Source organism: Leopardus geoffroyi, chromosome D3 (genome assembly GCF_018350155.1).
Source record: "Leopardus geoffroyi isolate Oge1 chromosome D3, O.geoffroyi_Oge1_pat1.0, whole genome shotgun sequence".
In the NCBI taxonomy this organism is placed as follows: domain Eukaryota; kingdom Metazoa; phylum Chordata; class Mammalia; order Carnivora; family Felidae; genus Leopardus; species Leopardus geoffroyi.
Genome location: NC_059339.1, coordinates 39,632,467 through 39,646,537, shown reverse-complemented (window position 1 = coordinate 39,646,537; position 14,071 = coordinate 39,632,467). Strand labels below are relative to the sequence as shown.

Here is a 14,071-nt window from a genome sequence, read left to right as displayed (position 1 = left end):
ATCAGCCCAGAGCCCGACGCGGGGCTCGAACTCCCGGACCGCGAGATCGTGACCTGGCTGAAGTCGGACGCTTAACCGACTGTGCCACCCAGGCGCCCCGAGAAACCCTTTTTTTAAGCAAATTTACTAATATTAAAAACCATTTCTTAACTGTTTGAAGATGGGGAAAACTTAAGCCTATCACCTCAACACTGTGGTTCTCATTAATTTTATACACTCCATTAACCATGCCAGGGTAATTATATTGATGCTATTTCTTGTTACTCTCATGAAAATTATCAAGATCTACTCATGACAATTTTTTAACCAAAAATTTGAGTTATTCATAAAAAAAATCGTTATGTCATTATTTGCCCAATTTCTTTTCAACTCTAATGACTAAAAATAAACGGTGAAGTTAAGCTTATTTTCTGGTAATATTGTTATCATTTCCTGACATTTACACTCTTGTCTCATTGATTTTATCAAATATGGCATACTAGCTTTTGGCGGCTACTTAGCATCAACAAGTTCTTCACATTCCTGACGTGCAGTGAAATCGTTATACTTGTACAAGTGACTTCCAAGTATTTGTTTGTTTCTTTCTTTTACATGTGTAAGTCCTGCCAACCCTTCAAGGTGAAAACTCATCAATGTATTATGTTAACCCACACAGTTGCCCGGGCAATGATTCATTCATTCATCTACCCGACAAATGTTTATTGAGATTTATTTATGGAAAAAGTCTCACCGGACACTCTTCTCAGTGCTTGGAATACATCAATGAACAAAACAGATCAAGTCCCTGCTTTCAAGGTCTCATAAGATACAAATGAGGAAATTGAGGTCCAGCACGAATAAGTTACTTGTTCAAGAGCCTATGACTAGCATAGTTTTTAAGTATTTACTTCCTGTCTTCAAATCATCGTAATATGGTTAATTGTAGAGCTGGGCTGAAAACCCAGGTCGTCCATTATTGGGACTAGGGCTATTTCCACAATTCCACATCCCTCCCCACTTCCTACCTCACCGTCTCCTTATTGGTGAGTACTAAGTTTTATTTATTTATTTATTTTTTTTCAACGTTTATTTATTTTTGGGACAGAGAGAGACAGAGCATGAACGGGGGAGGGGCAGAGAGAGAGGGAGACACAGAATCGGAAACAGGCTCCAGGCTCCGAGCCACCAGCCCAGAGCCCGACGCGGGGCTCGAACTCACGGACCGCGAGATCGTGACCTGGCTGAAGTCGGACGCTTAACCGACTGCGCCACCCAGGCGCCCCGAGTACTAAGTTTTAAATAGTAATTTATCACATGTTGGCATTAGACCCTTCTATAGTCTGATAAAAACAATACAATTTCTAGCATTTACAGTGACACGTTTCGCTTTGTGGTATCTTTCTATGGACGGGGCCCCCCCTGTGTCTTATCTTCCTGATCATCAAGTAAGCAATCCCCGTATCTTACAACTTGGGAGTCTGTTTGTACCGGGCAGGGAATTGGTATGAAATGCTCAGTGACTGATAACCTCTGATGAAGAATTCTGAGAAAACGTTTGTACTATTGTTACTAATTCCATCCTTCGCACTGTCCCAGAATGAGCCTATTTTCCTTTTATGGCCTTAGCAGAAATATTTCTCTTTAACCTTGAAGTCATCTTTGGTGAGATCTTCAGATATCCTCCAAGAAACACAGAAATTATGCTTGCTAATCTGCAATAAACCATCGGCCTAAATTTATTCTCATTTAGAGGTTTCATCATTTGAAATTCCCATAAAGTAATAATAGCTTTTGAGTGCTAATGCATGCCTACTTCAGGTCCATGACCCAAGGGCAGCTGCTTTTGAACTATGTGAACGTTAGGGAGATGTTAGAGTCTTACAGTGACGTATTTTTTGTTTGCTTGCTTTCAAGTATTTTAATATGTGGTCCATCTACAAGGCTTACGTGGAGACTGCTTATATTTACCATAGTTAGCTTTCATGCACCCCTATATACCACTCGTCATTTTCTATTGTTTTCCATATTGCTAGGTGAAGAGAATTGTGGCTCTTTTTCTGCAAGGTCCATATTCCTGGTGTCTCTGGTAAGCACAAAGTTGAACTCGCATCTTGATTTCCTTAGATTTACACCCACACATGATACAGACAAATAAATACATGTACGCCCTGTATACATGACTCCATGTATCACAGAGATTTTCTCTGAGTGAAACTCCTAGAAGGGTAGTGATTTCATAAACTCTAAAAGTCATTCCACATTTTATGAGTACTTGTGTCACTAAGAAATGTCCAAAGCTTTTTAATAATGCACATGATTAATACCCCTAACTGCTATAAATGCATATGATAAAAAGAATAAATCCACTAGGTTTTTTTGGTGGTGAGACAATATGATTTGTGAATAGAGTCGGTACAGATAAGGTACCTGATGGTAACATGTTTTCTAATAAATTAGTCCCTTGTAGAAATGAAAATAATATGTACAAAGCCATAAATTAATTTTAACTAAACTCATCACCTGACATTTCAACCCAAGTAAAGAAGTACATCTGATGTATGTTCACCATCACCAACATTTCAGAAAATAATAAAATGTTTTAGATGGAAAGTGTCAATGCCATAAAGCATTAGCAAATCGCTAACTCTATTTGCTAAGAAAGGAAAGCCTGGTTAAATGTATGTATTTAACAAGTAGAAGCAACATTTTTTGTGATCGTATAACCCGGGCCAGCACTGAAAGAAAAGAACACGCTTTCCCGTTATGCCACGGCAGCACGCCCCCAAGCTCAAGTTAAATTGTAGGGACTGTGGATATGATCACAGCAAATAATTATGGGAAATATGTCATACATCAGCAGACACTACAGCAAACTGTCTTGACTGTTTTGTCTCCGTCACATCATTTCATAATACTTAGTTTCAAAAATAGTAATGAGTTTGTTTGCTGTGTCAACCTTAGCCACACAGGATGGGGAAAATTTGTTCTGACACCGGGTCATGTCAAAGATGACAAGACAAATGGGACAAGGAATCGGAAGGGACCCTGCAGGCTCAGTTTTGCTCTACTGTGTACATGGCTGTCGAAAGAGGCTAATAAAATACGAGGTTGCTGAACTGAAGTAGAACAAAGAAATTATAATCTTGGTCTCTGAACAAATCCTACCCCTCTCAGGTATACAGCTTATTCCTGGGTGTCACTTTGAAAAAGGCACATTAATGAGTGGATGTACTTTTAGAATAAAATAAACGATCCTGAAATTTTGCAATGAGTGATAAATTAAATGAGGATGTTTATGAGGTGCCTGGGTAGTTCAGTCGATTACGCATGTCACTTTCGATTTCAGCTCATGTCACGATCTGACAGTCATGGGATCAAGCCTTGTGTCAGGCTCTGTGCTGAGTGTGGAGCCTACTTGGGATATTCTCTCTCTCTCTCTCTCTCTCTCTGTATCTCTCTCTCTCTCTCTTTCTGTATCTCTCTCTCTCTCCCCCTCCCTCCCTTTCTCTTTGCCCCTCCCCTGATCGCACTCTCTCTCTCAAAATAAATAAAACTAAACTTTAAAAAACAGAAGAAAAAAGAAAATGAGGACACTTATTATGTAAAATGAGATAGTTTGAGAAACACTGGTGAGATGACAGCAGAAGGATTAGAGTTACCTTCACTTCCTGAATTAGTACTACATCTAAATATAGTATCTGCCACCAATGGGTAAATGGCCCTGAAAAGTAAATTAAAAAATAGAAAATAACAGTAACTTATGAGGATTGCCAACTCTGGCAAAACTAGTATCATCATGTTTCACTCTATGTATCTTTTTTTTTTTTCCCCAAGAAAACTTGTGTGCAACCTGAAATGGTAGCATCTGAAATTTATCAGCGGTTAAATTTGTAAAGTAAGTTTTACACAGATGAGACAGTTTTGAAGTAAGGAATCTTTTCAAACGTATTGAACAGGATAATGGAGACATAATTAGTAAACAGACTTTCCCAAGAAGTCCTCTACATACGTGCACAAGGTTTTAGTCCATGAAGTTAACATGTAAATAAAAAGTACTATTTCTAACAAACTTTAATTTCAAGCAGAATAGAGTCATATCCAAATCAAAGAATCAATCTGCTTTCGTCTGATCCAAGAAACCTGGTACCCAGAGTCCTAAGGGTCCAAAAGAACTAAAAGTTCAAGGGCCAAAAGAACTAAATAAAGGTCAATGGGAACAAACACAGATGATCCTCTTGCTAAGGCAAACACATAAAAGAATATATGGACAGATTGAAAACCGTTGGCAACAGGTCATGTCCAATTAAAGAATCCAGGTGGCCCTCCAAGTGGAGACAAGCCCTTCAGCGTCAGAGGTATAAATGCCAGCTCTTCCTAGAGGAGGCCGTTAGATCCATGGGGCTTCTGGAGTGAATGCCTCACAGGTCTCCAATGACACTGGGTGTTCACACCGAGGTCCTGATCATTTGGATACCAGGGACCCAGTCTATGGGTGGTAGATCTGAATGCTAAAGAACAAAGTAGAGGGAGGGACATCATACCGGTGTTTTTTTTTTGTTTTGTTTTTTGGGTTTTTTTTTCCCATGTAAGTCAACACAGTGAAATGTTCAGTGCAGCTATTACAGATTTGAAGCTTAGAAAGAAATGGAAAGCTCTCATGCCCCTGAAGGTATCTTTGTCATCTAGAATCCCAGGAAGCAACTCAGAGACAAATGGACTCGTTAAAAACCAAAGTCTAAAGCAAGTACAGAGGCAAAGAAGTGAATTGAAAAGAAGATACAATGTTGGTAGAAGGAGAAGAAAAACTACTTTAGAACAATGTTAAGAGCCCACAGGGCAGTTCAGACAGATTTTAGGGAAAAAGGAACTATGCATATCTTGTTGACTCCTGGGCTGGCCTCATCCTGGACTGAGAGTGAAACTACCCTACTCAGAGAGAGATGTGAACAGTTTTGATGGCAAGAAACAAAATGATGCTTTGGCCAACTCAGAACACAGTACCTTTATACCTCTTCCTAATGCACACTGCAAGGGACAGAATCTGGACAAAGATGTTGACAACAATTTCAGGATTCAGGATTCTGTTTTGTGAGGCCAAACGATGTTGTGTGGTAGAGGAGAAATGGGCCAGAATAAAGTAGTTTATAAAAACCAACCAACCAACCTGAAAGCAAGTAAGAAAGCCCAGGTGAGCCTGTTTGAAAGCAAACGGAACACCGGAGGCTGAGCCTTCACTACAAATAGAAATATCGTACCAAGGACTACTCTCCAAAGCCAGGGCAGTGCAAAGCTGGGGGAGGATGGTGTCTGAGGTCCCCCAGGGCACAGGCAGTGAAAATCATTAACTAATGACTCAGTTCAGGCACCGGAAATGACTTTAAACCTAAGGGGCGTAGGAAGAAGCGGCCCCAGGGACAGGATTCTTGGGCTCCAGGAATTCAGGGCAGGAAGAACAGAGTCTGATGTGGCACGAAACTAAAATTGCTCTGGGATCATTCTGAGGATGGGATGTGACAGAAGAAAAGGATTTGGGGATTCACACCTGAGTCACTCATTTAGAAATATTTAATGAGGTCAGTGAGCGTCATGGTTTGTGATGTTAAGGATATAGGAAAGAACAAAACCTACAGAAAACTTTGCTTTTAAAGGAATTAGATTCTTGGGAAGGCGACAAAACAAGCAGGATAAATTCTTTTCTCTTTGGAATGTTCTCCTATAACATTTTATGTAAGATGGAAATACAGTCAGGCATTATTGGACAAAACTATTACCCTACTTGGTCAACTATTACATTTCATCCTACCAAAGAAATGCTTTCCAAATCCAAGGGCTTAACTGACAGTCTCTGTTGGAACAAAGAAAGGGGGATGGAGACCATTTCAAATTGTGCAAATATATATATATATATATATATATATATATATATATATATATATATTTCTATTCATTAGTATGTATTTAGGAGTAGGTACTGGCATGTTAGTAGTATCTATATACCAGGCTGTATTTATAGACTTCATGCCCACAATTTCTTTTTTTTTTTTTTTTTTTTTTAATTTTTTTTTCAACGTTTATTTATTTTTGGGACAGAGAGAGACAGAGCATTATTTTTGGGACAGAGAGAGACAGAGCATGAACGGGGGAGGGGCAGAGAGAGAGGGAGACACAGAATCGGAAACAGGCTCCAGGCTCTGAGCCATCAGCCCAGAGCCTGACGCGGGGCTCGAACTCACGGACCGCGAGATCGTGACCTGGCTGAAGTCGGACGCTTAACCGACTGCGCCACCCAGGCGCCCCACAATTTCTAAAATCAATGAAAAAACACCGTGTAATGAGAAATACATGTTATTAAAACCTAAAAGGAAAAAGTGTTCTGTAGGTGAAATTTATAGAATGTAAGTATAAGACAGAGAATGGAACATTATATATAACTTTAGTTTTAGTTGAGATCATCTATGGGGTCCAACCAGGGGCCCTTCTTTCTTAACAGAATACAGTATCTAGGGGGATGAAAAACATGGGCACCAACTGACAAAATAGCCAACTTCTCTGAACGTCCTAACAGAACATGTAGGAGTGAAGTTCTGTCCGTCCGGAATGCCCTTCTAGAATTTACTAAAGACAGCCAGTCTACCTAATACATTTAGGTTTTCCAAGGGTGAAGATGTCAACTGCAAATTAAAATACAAGAAAAGTAAAACAAACAGAAGGCCATTACCTGAGCTGTCAACCAGTAATCACCTAGATTTTTAGGGTTAACATTGCTAATCCTGTAATTTTTTTTTACCATAAAAAATGAATATCGGAAGGGAAGGGACAAACTTCTAAGGAAATAGGAAAAGAAAACCACATACATGTCTACCTTATTAACTATCTGATCTATCATGCACTCTTTACAACCTAAAATAGCCATAGACGAAGTGGTCCACATGTTTTGCTATTTCTTTTTTCTGTTCATAACAAAATGAACATTTGGAAAGAAAAAAACGAAAATACAGTTGTGGATTATTCATCTTTTTTAAAGATCCAAAGCAAAGTAAGTGGGAAAATAGGAAAGATGTGGGACTACAGGTCTCATCTTAACACAAATATTTGCTCTGAGCCCAAGCCAAGATGTCAGACTCTACAAATGCAAGGAATCTAATCCGAATATTTACATTGCATATAATGGCAGTGATGAGGACATCTGGGCTTCCTGCCCTCAGTCCGGTTCAGACAGATAATATAAATGGAAAACGAAATACAGACGAAGATGCCAAGGCTCATTAGCAGGGAAGAAAATGTCCTTGTCCAACTAACTCTGGTGAGTTGGACCCATTTCTCTGGTTTTGTCCAGGGGAGGGGTGACCCAGGGCAGCCAGGAGTTGTTCTGCTTGGTATTATGCAGTGGTCGCTATTATAGACTAAACATTTACTTAAACACACCGTGTAGAACTTTCCACAACCAGATGACCCGATAATCTAAAAACTAGCTTTCCAAATTCCAGTTTTTCCAAGGTGTGATTTTAGATGTATATGTAATATTTTCCTTAAAAAATAACCTTTACATTTTATCACAGATACAAACATATATTTAATGCCACCAATAGATTTTGGTTATTACAATCAAGTAGGTACCGTTGGAGCTACCATGAGAACCGCAACTATGGTGCTATGGAATACTCTGTGTCTCACTAGTAATTTATTATTACTAGGTTATCATTAAAATCTCACCTGGAAGGAAGCCTAATAAGGTACTAGCCCTAGAAACACTCAGAAGTTTAATGAATAGTGATAATTATAGATGTGAGACAAACTAGGAAGCAGTGATCTTGAAGGGAGAGCATCGCAAAAGCAAAGTGACTTAAATTGCATGAAAGTAAAATTAGAAAGGAAAAGTTGATTCTGTCAAACTGCCTCCAGCTAGTAGTTCCCAAATTGTGCCTGTCCATCAGAATTGCTTGGGGCACTGTTTAAAAGCCATTTGTCAGAGTCTCAGAGACTGATTCAGTAGATGATTGGTAAATATTTTTATGTGCAGGAATGTACAGAAATCACTGCTCGATGGCTTTCATCTAAAACATTATGAACTTTATTTTCAGCGTTTTTTCTGCCGTTCATGAGCTTACTGTTCAAAGCCGAATAGCTTAACTAACGTGGAATTGTCCTAATTAAGCAGATTTAGCAACCCTAAAAATGGGCCAGAGCAATGAGAAACTGATCCTGCTTATCGAAATCAATTTTTCCCAATTTTTAAAATTTTTAATTATATAAATAATACATGGCTAGTTTTGGAAAACAAATAAAAGCAAAAAGCCTAAAAGAATCACCCATTATCAAGATGCCCAGCGATTGTCAATGCATGAAAGTTTTCTTTTTAATGTTTGAATACATGTACACTTATTTTAAAATCTAGTGAGTGTTTTATGTAGCAACCTATCATTTTGCATGTAGTCAGATGGGGGTCTTATTACATTTCATGATTTTTGTCTACACTATAATACATCTTTTTAGTTTATTATGTAAACAAATTCGAAGAAAATATCCATTATAATTACTGCTCTTTGGTTATATCCTTAGATGATTTTTTCCCCACTATCTTTTAATGTATTTCCAAAAAAAAAAAAAATGGGCTTGGAGGTTACACACACACACACACACACACACACACACACACACACACATACTTGACTTCTTCTTGCAAGTAAAAATTAGGCCAGATAGAATTTGAAGGACAATCCTTTTCCCCCACTGGGAACTAGAAGTCACAGAAGGGAGAAACAGGCTAGAAAGATGGTGAGGACATGGCCTGAACACCTTGCAGAAGGGGCTCAGGGCTGCTTTGAGCACCAGCAGATCCTTGTCCTCATGTTCCTAGGGAGAGCCAGCATCGTGAGTGAACAGATCCGTTGCAGCCCATGCAGATTCCTGTGAGTGGGATACCCTTGAAAATTCAAACATTATCACTATGTGGTCAACTGGGCAAAGCTGTGATTACAACACACACAGCATTGTTCCAAAGAACAATTGTTCCAAAGGAAACAGACAGAATCCAAGATGTGCCTAGGTGCTAGCTATTTAAGGACAAAGTTCACCATGAGTCTCATGTTTGGAAGCTGCTACGGAAATTTCTTCTTCTCTCTGCATAGCGCAAGATGGTCAGAGCAAATGTGCAAAGGTAGGGACTGGCTCCAATTATGAAGCAATTATGACACAGATGCCATTCAGGATTACTGAAAACATTACCTGCAAGAATACCTCTGAAAAATGTCAGTGATAGAATCAATTAGGGGAGGGTCACCTCTGACTGAGAAGCAAGTCTCCTACTTTCCCGGCCAAGAAACAGGTAAGATCTAGTCTGTATGTTACATTCAATTATATTAAAAGAGATCAAAGTTGCAAAGACTACAGTAAGAATACCGCTTTTGGCAAAAATCAGATTAAACTGTGCTCCGAAACAATTCTGACTCATTTACAAGTCGAGTGACCTCTTGCAGGATTCTGCATGCAAATACAAAACGGGTCACAGGATACCAAATTCTCAAGACTACATGTCACTATTAATACTCATTTTTATTCAGATATTTACAAGACCGTTTGGCATTTGTTAAAGAGGTAATGTTTCCACGTGTTTTCCTGAATACAGAATCAATGACATCATGACAAAAACACTTTAGGTTGGAGAAACAAACTCTTATTTGCATTTAAAACCATTTCAGTGATTTTCTGCAGCCCTTTTAGAGCCCCCTCGACCTCCACACCCCAACACCCCACCAAGGACAGAATTCAAGGTTTTAGGAATAAGATGGCTAGCTTAAAAATAATATATTCCCACTTCATTTCCTAAACTTAATCCACGTTTAAGGGACTTCCCCACCTTCCCCGGAAAGAGCAGACTGAAAACTTAATGCCGAAAAAAGTTTCTATTAGAGTGCGTAAAACTAAAAAACTTATAGTCCATTTGCCAAGACAAATCAAATACAAACAAATTAGGAGCCTAATCCACTTTAGGAATGCTTGTTGGAAAAACAATCACCATTTACTTAAAAAATGCCCTTTTTTCTACAAGCTGTCCACAATCAGACTAAATCAGATGCCTGGGGCACTCTCTCAGGCTACAGAATAATTTTTTTGTGATGCCAAAAAATGTATGTCTTGTTATCTTCTTTTTCTTCACTTGGTATCTTCTACTTCTTTGTCACCACCCTGTTTTCGCCCATCTCCAAATACAAGCAAATCAGCGAATTCGATGTTCCAAGGGTTTAAATTAAGCCAAACATAGGAGTATCTCTTATCCCTAATTTTTTTATCCTTTGGTATGTGCCTTTAGTTTTCATTTGCAAATCAAGAGCCCTCTCTGGCATGACATTCAAAGCCTTTTATCAGTTATTCTAAACAACTTTCCTCACCTCACTGTCTGCACACCCTTTGAAAAATACCCTCTTTTCCAATCAGGCCACACTGCATTCTTCTCCGCTGGATCATGCTTATTAGGTTATATTCCCAGCTAAAACCATGTCTGGAAGACACGGCTCCAATGTCCCAACCTCCCTGATGGCAGCCCTGTTTCCACAGGATGAGAGTCAGGGTTTTATGAGAAGACCACACATGTCCTCTGTGATCTTTTGGGGCTGGGTATCAACAGTGAACGAGATGAGTCACGTGTAGTGTCCAACATGGTGCAGATACGAAAACATTTCCATTTCTGTACTCTTCTCCCCTGTGGTTCCAAAGGAATCTATGTTCACTAGAATGACAAGCCTTCACCACAGCTTTGTGGTTATCTGGCTTCCCCTGTAGACGAATGGTGGCCCCAGTGCCTGATCTTAGGTGGGTCTCAATAAACACTTGTTACATTGCTTTGTATTACGTCTCCAGAACAGAGATGGTCTCTTATTCCCCAGCGCACAATGTCTAGCATGTAGTAGGAGTAGATTGTGATAGATATCCAGAAGACTGATTTTTTTTTTTTTTTAACAGTGTGCAAGGGTGCGGACAGAATAAGATAAATGAATGGATAATAGATACATAGATAGATGATAAAAAGAATGAATAAATGGAGCTCAAGGACCTATAATACCTAATTGAGCTGGTACCCACTTATCTGGCTCTATCACTTATTAGCTGTACAATCCTAGGCAAAGTACATTGACTCTTTTTTTTATGTTTATTTATTTTTGAGCGAGACAAAGAGAGAGAAGGGCAAAGAGAGAGGGTGACAGAGATTCCCAGGCAGGCTCAGCGCTGTCGGCACAGAGCCTGACACAGGACTCAAACTCACAAAGCATGACATCATGACCTGAGCTGAGATCGAGTCAGACCTTAACCAACTGAGCCACCCAGGTGCCCCCCAAGTACATTGACTCTCTAATCTTCTATTGCATTATCTGTAAAGTGGGAACAAAAAAGGTAGTGAGTTCTTAGGACTATTCATAAAATCAAATAAAGGTAGGTAAAGTGCTTAGCAAGTGCCTGAGACACAAGTTCATGTTTGATAAATGTTATTTGCATCATATAGTTTTCTACGAGTCTTCCTTCTGGACTCCTTAAGAAAAGCTCTTATTAATTGTGTTTAAAGATACTAATGATTAAAGTACTAAGAGAGTCATTTGAGCCAGAACTGAGTGCCTAGTATGGACAAGTCATCCGTTATCTTACTTATGTTGTAATATACAATTTAACAATGAGAAAGCAAGTTAAAATAATATGATAATAGTCTTAATATTACACAGAGAAAGACAAAAATATGAGATTCTCACCTTGTAATCCAGGCTCTTACCAAATAGGCAACACTCAAGCCAACTTCTGTGAAGATAGTCATACATTATGACCCGGTCTCCCGTGTCTTGATTTTGCTAGACTTGGCCTTATTTTATATGTTACCTTCCTTTACTTTTCCAGTCAATTGTGAATTCAATGAGGACAGAGGTTGTGTCAGTCACCTTTATAGCTCTCACAGCCCTAAAGTGGAGCGCGCGCGCGCGCGCACACACACACACACACACACACACACACACACACACACGTCGGGAAGGTGACAAACTACCTCCATGTAATGTGGAAAGGGCACAGCAGGCTAAGGAAGGGCCAGCCTCAGAAATAGCCTGGCCATGAGCAGATCAACTAGACCACCCAAACGGAACACAGGCTTCTATTCAGAGTTGCATGTCCTCTCATTACCATTTATTGAATTTCTAAAGTCTGTAATTCAGTTAGTTCCTCTTTCCTCCACCTTGAATTGTTTTATAGCTCCATGCTGGTGTCCTTCCCTCCTAAATCCTGCAGTTAATGCCACTTTCCGCTTGGGTACCTTAATTAATAGCTCTGTAATGTCTGCCTTCCCTGCTGGACGCAACAGTTTTTGTTCCCAAGTAATTCTTTACCTCTGCGTGTTGGCAGCCTCAGCTTCAGGAGCTTCAGGAACCACCTGGAACAGCATTCCTGAGGCCGGGCTGTCACCACTGGAAACCCTATTTTCCTATCTTCTCCCGTCACCTGGGGACGAACTGGCAGCACAGGTAGCATCTGCCCAAGCAGCTCTCTTATACTTGGCAAAGCAACGGCTTCCTGCTCAAAGGGCGGATTTCAACGTCCAACATCTTTAATCACCAGACAACGCTGCACCGTTAAGTGGCACATCCTCTGCAGTTATTTTCCCAGTACTGCACCTGACTTGGGCAGGTGCCTGTGGGTTAGTTTGGGTTAGCAGGGGATGCTGTGGTTAGGGCACATCTGATAGAAACGACAATTCTCGAACACTCGTTATGCAGGAGGCGCTATACAAAGCACTAACTATTATCTGTATCTCCTAACAATGGAATAAGGAAAGCACGCCTTTGTAAGTGAGGAGATGGGCTCAGAGAGGCCAAGCGTGGGTAGCACCAAGGTAAGAGGTCAACAAGTGGCCAAGAAGGGAGTCCATGTAGGCGAATCTGACTATCAAAATCCCTGCCCTTTCCACCAACTAGACCTTGTGACCTGTGCCCAGTAAGTGCTGAGGAAGCCCCGTGCCATGGGTGAAGAGTTATTGTAGTATACATGTGGGAAAGTTAAATTCTTACTGGTTAAATTTATTCACGAAAAGCGAAAAAGATATTTAGTTGGAAATATAAGATAGCTGTCATTTGAACATAACCTCTAAACCCATCATTGAGAAATAATGATCCCTGGTTATTTTCCTATTTTCCTAGAATGCCCAGCTTTCTAAGCAGAGTGCTACAAGGGTCTTTGCATAATGGAAGCCTTGGAAACTAGAGATAGTGGCTCCATTGGAATAGAAAGCACAGGAGAGATGAGGAGATCAAGCCATCTCCTTCCTCAGTTGCTTACAAATTAGGATTTGCTTACATTCCAGGATAAGGGGGGGCAGGCGGATATGCCTACAGCCAATGAGAGCTTAGTCTTCTAATCTTTTTTTTTTCTATTTTATGTTTATTTCTGACAGAGAGACAGATCATGAGCAGGGTAGGGGAAGACGAGAAGGAGACACCGAATCTGAAGTAGGCTCCAGGCTCTGAGCTGTCAGCACAGAGCCCGATGTGGGGTTCAAACCTATGAACTGCAAAATCATGACCTGAGCCCAAGTCCAATGCTTAAGCTTAAGGGACTGAGCCACCCAGGTGTTCCTAGAGTCTTCTAATCTTAGTGTTTCTCTCCTGTCATGTAAACCTACTGTAAGGGCAGGTAGACCTCTGGCCATATAGCCTCTTCCTGGGGGGCCCGGGCGTGGCAAACAGGAACCAGAGCAAAGATAGTTTTCTGGCTGCAGCTTTTGCACAAACCACGTGTCTCTAACCTAGGATTTAGGGTCTTCTTTTAGTACACCGTGCATAAAACTATCAGGCTAACTTGTTCACTCGTAAGCAAGGTCATTTGAGAGCCTTCCCAGCATCAGAAAACCAGAGGTTCTCAAAATGGGGTCCTCGACCAGCTACAGTAGAGTCACCTGGGAACTTGTTAGAGAAGCAAATATATTGGGTCTCGGCCCAGATCTACAGCATCAGCAATTCTAGGGCTGGAGCTCAGTAATTTATTCTTTAATAAGCCTTTTGAGTAATTCTCACACACAATAAAGTTTATGAACCACTGAAACATACTTTCTTTCCAGTTATAA

General features: G+C 40.2%; 1 protein-coding gene across 8 annotated transcripts in view; it reads right to left on the bottom strand.

The window, feature by feature from the left end:
* The window catches only part of DLGAP1 (DLG associated protein 1), a 902,804-nt gene that overhangs the window by 734,230 nt on the left and 154,503 nt on the right, over positions 1-14,071 (bottom strand). The gene's annotated exons all lie outside the window — the stretch shown is intronic.